Raw genomic sequence first — 6,000 nt, forward strand, 5'->3', positions numbered from 1 at the left:
CAGTGGCTTCCCCAGGCTGGGTGACAGTGTTGCTGCAGTTCCTGCCACCTACAGCAGAGGGCACTGGAGCCCGTCGTCAGCCTGGGCTTAGGGGTGCGCACCCTTCTCAGCAGCCTCCCTCCCCTGGACAGCTGCTGAGTGCCATGGGACCCCTCCAGCTCAGGGCACAGGAGGGACTGTCGGGCTCTGTGGGCCGGGGGCCTGCCCAGCTGCCTGTGTCCTGGTAGGAAGGGACTGTGGGGAGCTGCACCCGGATTCCAGCTGTAGGAGCTTGGGTGGCACTAGAGTGGGTTCTCAGAATTGTGTCACTTACGCCACACCTTGATGCAATGTGCAGCGCATCACATTGTATTATGTATTCCTATTATGTATTCCTATTAATATCAACATTACAGGACCCAATAAAAATAAATAAATCTTTAAAAAAAATAAGCAACAGAAGAAACTTTTCTTGTATATCATCTGAGAAAAAAATAAGAAAAAAGAAATTTAAGTTGTTGTCCAAGTCACATGGTTGGCAAATGGCACAGCCAGGACCAAGCTGGGCCAGGCAGCCAGCTCCCCTAGGTCACACGCATAATTACAGTGGACAAAGACGGAAGCCCTTCCTGCTCCCAGGATCAGAGTGACACTGGCCACACCCAGCAGGGCTGTGCCCTCCCTGGCATGGAGCTCCCTGCTGGGCACCTCTCCAGTCACAGACTCAGGTGTGGACCGGGGCATCCCGCCTACTTCCTCCTCTGCCTCCATTTTAAAAATCACGTGTATGGGGCCTGGCGGCCAAAGTCCTCGTCTTGAACGTGCCAGGATGTCATTGCAGTCACTTGGAGAGTTAATCAGAAGATGGAAGATTTTCCTCTCTGTCTCTCCTCCTCTCTGCATATCTGACTTTCCAATAAAAATAAATGAATCTTTAAATAAAAGTCACATGTATTAAAGTGCGCTTTGCATACAGTAAAATACACATTTAAAAAATAATCTAGGGCCTGGCGGTGTGGCCTAGTGGCTAAAGTCCTCGCCTTGAACACCCCGGGATCCCATGTGGGCGCCAGTTCTAATCCCGGCAGCTCCACTTCCCATCCAGCTCCCTGCTTGTGGCCCGGGAAAGCAGTCGAGGATGGCCCAAAGATTTGGGATCCTGCACCCGCATGGGAGACCCGGAAGAAGTTCCTGGATCCTGGCTTCAGATTGGCTCAGCTCCAGCCATTGCGCTCACTTGGAGAGTGAATCATTGGACGGAAGATCTTCCTCTCTGTCTCTCCTCCTCTCTGTATATCTGACTTTCCAATAAAAATGAAGAAATTTTTTAAAAAGGATTTATTTTACGCTCCCAGAAGGCAAAAATGGGGAGCGAGGAGTTCCATCCACATTTCCCAGGTGGGTCGCAGGGCCACAGGCACTTGGAGCATCCTCCGCTTTCCAATCCTACCTTGGATGCCGTTGTCACAGTGGTGGCTCCACCTGCTACATGACAACGCCATCCCTTTAGGTCTTTATTTTTTTAAATAGATCTTTTCTTTTAAAAAGTTCATGCAGAATCGCTTCTCAGACTTTTGACCAAGATCATGCGCAGAAAGTCCACACAGAAGGTCAAACAGCAGGTGGGCATTCAGCTTCCACATGGGATGCCCACATCCCATGTTCAGTGCCCACTTTGAGTTCCAAAGCAGCTTCCAACTGATGAAGGTGGCGGAGGTTTTACCCACTAGGCCACAGTGCCTGCTCCTAAAGCACACATCTTAAGGACACAGTTAAAATAGCCCTGACAATGCCAGACACCCATTTTTCCACCACAATTAAGATAGAAAACATATCCCGTCTTTTCTTGGAGAAAATCCCAGACATCATGTAATTTTAATACACGCTGCTATTATAAAGTCAACCTAGGGACCAGTGTTGTGGCACAGCAAGTGAAGCTGCCCCCTGTGACACGGACATCCCCTGTCGGTGTGCCAGTTCAAGCCCCAGCAGCTCCACTTCCTACCCAGCCTGTGCATGCATCTTTGAGAGCAACACAGGATGGTCCAAGCACTTGGCCCTGTCATTCACGTGAGACCCAGGCGGAGTTCCTGGCTCCCAGCTTCAGCTTGGTCCAGGTTTGGCCATTGTGACCATTTTGGGGAGTGAACCAGCAGACAAAAGATCTCTTTTTCTGTAACTGTCTTTCAAGTAAATAAATACATCTTTATGAAAGTAAACACAACCCAGTATGTAAATATAACTTCAAAAAGAATGGAAGAGAATATTTATCTTTTAGCATCATTAAATAGCCAGTTGGCATTCCATTTTCTTTTCTTTTTTTTTTTAAGATTTTATTTATTTTTTTTATTGGAAAGTCAGATATGCAGAGAGGAGGAGAGACAGAGAGGAAGATCATCTGTCCGATGATTTACTCCTCAAGTGACCACAATGGCCGGAGCTGAGTTTATCCAAAGCCAGGAGCCAGGAAATTCTTCCAAGTCTCTCACATGGGTGCAGGGTCCCAAGGCCTTGGGCCATCCTCCACTGCTTTCCAAGGCCACAAGCAGGGAGCTGGATGGGAAGTGGAGCTGCCGGGATTAGAACTGGTGCCCATATGGGACCGGAACATGCAAGGCACGGACTTTCACCACTATGCTATTATGCCAGGTCTTCATTTTCTTTTAAAACTAATTTATATTTATGTATTTGAAAAGCAGTGCTACAAAGAGGGAAAGATGGTGAGCTCTTCCATTTGACGATTTATTCCCAGATGGCCCCCAATGTCCAGGCCAGGTCAGGCAGATGCTGGGAGCCAAGAACTCCATCAGAGTCTCCTATGTGGGTGCAGGGCCCTAGGTACTTGGGCTGCCCTCTATTGCTTTCTCAGACACATCAGCAGGAAAACTGATAGGAAGCAGAGCAGCTGGGTCTCAAACCACTGTCCACATGGGATCCCAACATCACGGTCAGCAGCTTAACCTGTTATACCACAATGCAGGCCCCTCAACTCCTAATTACCCTATAACGTGTGTTTCTGCGCAGTTTGGTTGGCTTATTTGAATTAGGATCGAAGAAGGATTTCAAATGACTCATGTGTTAGTTACTGAGTTTTCATCCACAAGCTCCTCCTTTTGTCTTGTTATTCCCCCTTGCAGCTTATTGACTGCAGGACTGTCCTGCAGCCTGCCCCGTGTAGAATGTTCCACATTCATCCCACTGTGGTTACATAGCTAAGCAGTGCTTCTTCCAACAGATTCAGTGAGCGCCTCCTGTGTACAGGACTACCAAATGGAGCACGAAGATACAATACAGAAATACTTGCACCCCCAAAAAATTAGGGGACAGAGTCTGTGGCAGGGCAGGTTGGCTCATCCCTTGGGACGCCCATGCCCCCACATCACATAGTTGCCTGAGTCCCAGCTGCTCCACTGGCCAAACAGCGCCCTGCTTGTGCGTCCTGGGAGCAGAGAATGGCTCAGGTGCTTAGGCCCCTGCAATTCACATGGGAGACCCAGAGAGAGGTCCAGGTTCCTGGCTTTGCCCTGGCTGTTGTAACCATGTGGGGAGTGCAGCAGCGGATGGAAGATCTCTGTCCCTCTGCTTTTCAAGTAGAAGACAATAAATCATTTTCCATGCTGTATTATTTCTCTGCAACTCAAATTGTACCAGGCAATCTACGTGACCCCTGTGTGCGCTGGAAGCACAGAGCTGGGTAAGACGCCGCCTGGTGGACATTTCGTTCCGATAAAGTCGGGGAGCCCAGTCACCCGGGGCTGGGTGGAGTGGGGGTCGCCAGGACTGAGTGGGAAAGGCCGTGTGCTCAGAGCTCCTGGCTGTGGCTTGGGCTGCCCGCGCCCTTTTCCTCTGCTGCTTCACGTTCCCATTCCCCGAGGATCGATTTCCAGCTGCCCTCCTCAGGGTCCCCAGTCGGGTCACCCAGCTCTGCGCCCAGAGCGCTGGCCATGGCGCAAGCCCTGGGGAGTCCGAGATGACCGAGACGCGCCCTAGCGGCGAAAGTGCGCATTACAGGTTAGTTGGAGAAAACGCAGGGATGACCCTGGGCCTGCCCCGGAGGAAGGCGACCTTACACCCACGTCCCAGGGGATAAACAGGCGCACACGAGGCAGGCAGTCGAGGACCCAGCATAATCCAGTGCCTGTCCCGCGGACCACCAGCCGCCACCATCAGCACCGGTCCTCCTGGGTTTGTCCCTCCCCCGTTCTCCGTGCCACTCCTCTCCTCTCAACCCCAGAGGCTCCCGCCCCACCCCCTCCCAAGCACAGCATGGCACTGTCCACACCCTCTGTCCTCCTGTTCTAACCTCCCACTCACTTCTCAACCCACTGCCATCTGCTCCCTTCCCAGCCGCCGCTGAAATAGCTCCTGCAGAGGCCCCAGGGTTCTCCATCTCACTGGAACCAGGTGGCCTGGCTAGTCCTCCCTGTCACCTCTCAGCATGCAGTGCTGGCCACCTCTTCTTTCCAGAAAGGCTGGATGCCGAATTTGCCAGCTTGCTGCGAGGCTTGCTAAGTCCTTCTTGCTCTCCAGGGCGGACTCATTTTCCTTTCTTCCACTCCAAGCGTCCCTCGAGTCTTCATCCAGAACTTTGTCACATCCGGTCATCACTTTGTGATCACCAGGGGTCACCCAGAGCTGGGGCAAGCTCCGTTCTGCCCACCATGCCTCACTGTGCTGCAACACTGTGATGCAACAGAAGCATCCTTGTGCCACCAGGAGCTGCACACCCAAGGGACGTCAACCAGGGTGAGTGGGGGGGTGGCAGAGTCCCTACCAGCTTCCAGTCTGGGGTCTAAGGAGACAGGTCCTGTGGACTTCCAAACACCTGGGATTGACAGCCCTGCCCAGGGATCTCCGGGTGGGGGGTGTCCCTGATCCCCCAACCCCCCTCCCCGCAGGGGCCTCGCTCCTTTCAGCCACTCAGACCATTGTGTCAATCTATTATATGCAGCGTTTTCTCTCTCTCTCTCTCTTTTCTAAATTTATTCAATCGAGCAGCAGAACTAGACAAACAGAAAAATAGAGTCTGCTTCCTCTGGTTTACGCCCAAATACCCCAGGACCAGGCGGCCAGGGCTGGGAGCTAGGAACCCAAGGCCATTTTTCAGAGACCTAGACTGTTTCTTTCACTGGCTCAGCATCTGCATTAGCCGGAAATTGGAACCAGGAGCCGGGGCCAGGTTTTGTACAGCCACAATCAAAACTGTCCGACCCCACACCCATCCCATATGCATTTTCTTAATTCAGTATTCTGGGGAATGTTTGTTACAGAGGTGACAGGGATTGTACACCCACAAAGACCACTGACTGGGATGGAGAGAGATGAGGGGAGTGGACGAGAGATGAGCCCTGCCCTCCCTCCTGTGACACGTGGCAGTGAGGTGGCAGGAAAGATGGTGTACCGCTCTTTGATGCCAGACCAAATCAGTGCCGGGGACAGAGGTGGTCCCCATTGTCATCCTAGGGACGGTGGGGGAGGAATGCCCTGGGGGTGATTTTGATTGTTCTGAGAGAAGTTGTTGGCTTGTTGTACCAGAGGTGAGTATGTCTGCCTTGGTATCCACAGACTTAGGGGCTTGCTGGAGAACTTGACCTGAAGTCTTGTTCAACCTGGTTTTTTCTCCATACTTGGATGAGCTGCGTGAGGTCTCCTGTTGAATCGCAGGAGCCAGCTGTCCTGTCTGTCGTGTGCGTGTGGTATGTTGTTCATCCTTGCATAGGAGTCAACAGTGGAGGTGGTGCAGGCTTGCGACGTGTGCTGCAAGACCGGGCCATACATCTGTATGATGCTCCCCAGGCCAGGGATCAAGTAGGACGGTCTGCTTTGGGTCTGTTCCGAACCCTGGTCTGGGTTAGTCCGCAGATTCAGATCTCATGTGTGCAGTTACCTGGTTGGCCCACCCCTGCCCTGGTTCTTGCACTTTTAATGGGTGCAGCAGCCTAGTTAGGAAGACTTCTAAGAACCCCTGCCAGGCCCACCCCCAGGCCGGCTCTCACACATGCGGCAGGAGTGTGGCCTAGT

The sequence above is a fragment of the Ochotona curzoniae genome, unplaced genomic scaffold (genome assembly GCF_017591425.1).
Source record: "Ochotona curzoniae isolate NIBS_2020 unplaced genomic scaffold, NIBS_Ocur_1.0 scaffold_2453, whole genome shotgun sequence".
NCBI lineage: Eukaryota > Metazoa > Chordata > Mammalia > Lagomorpha > Ochotonidae > Ochotona > Ochotona curzoniae.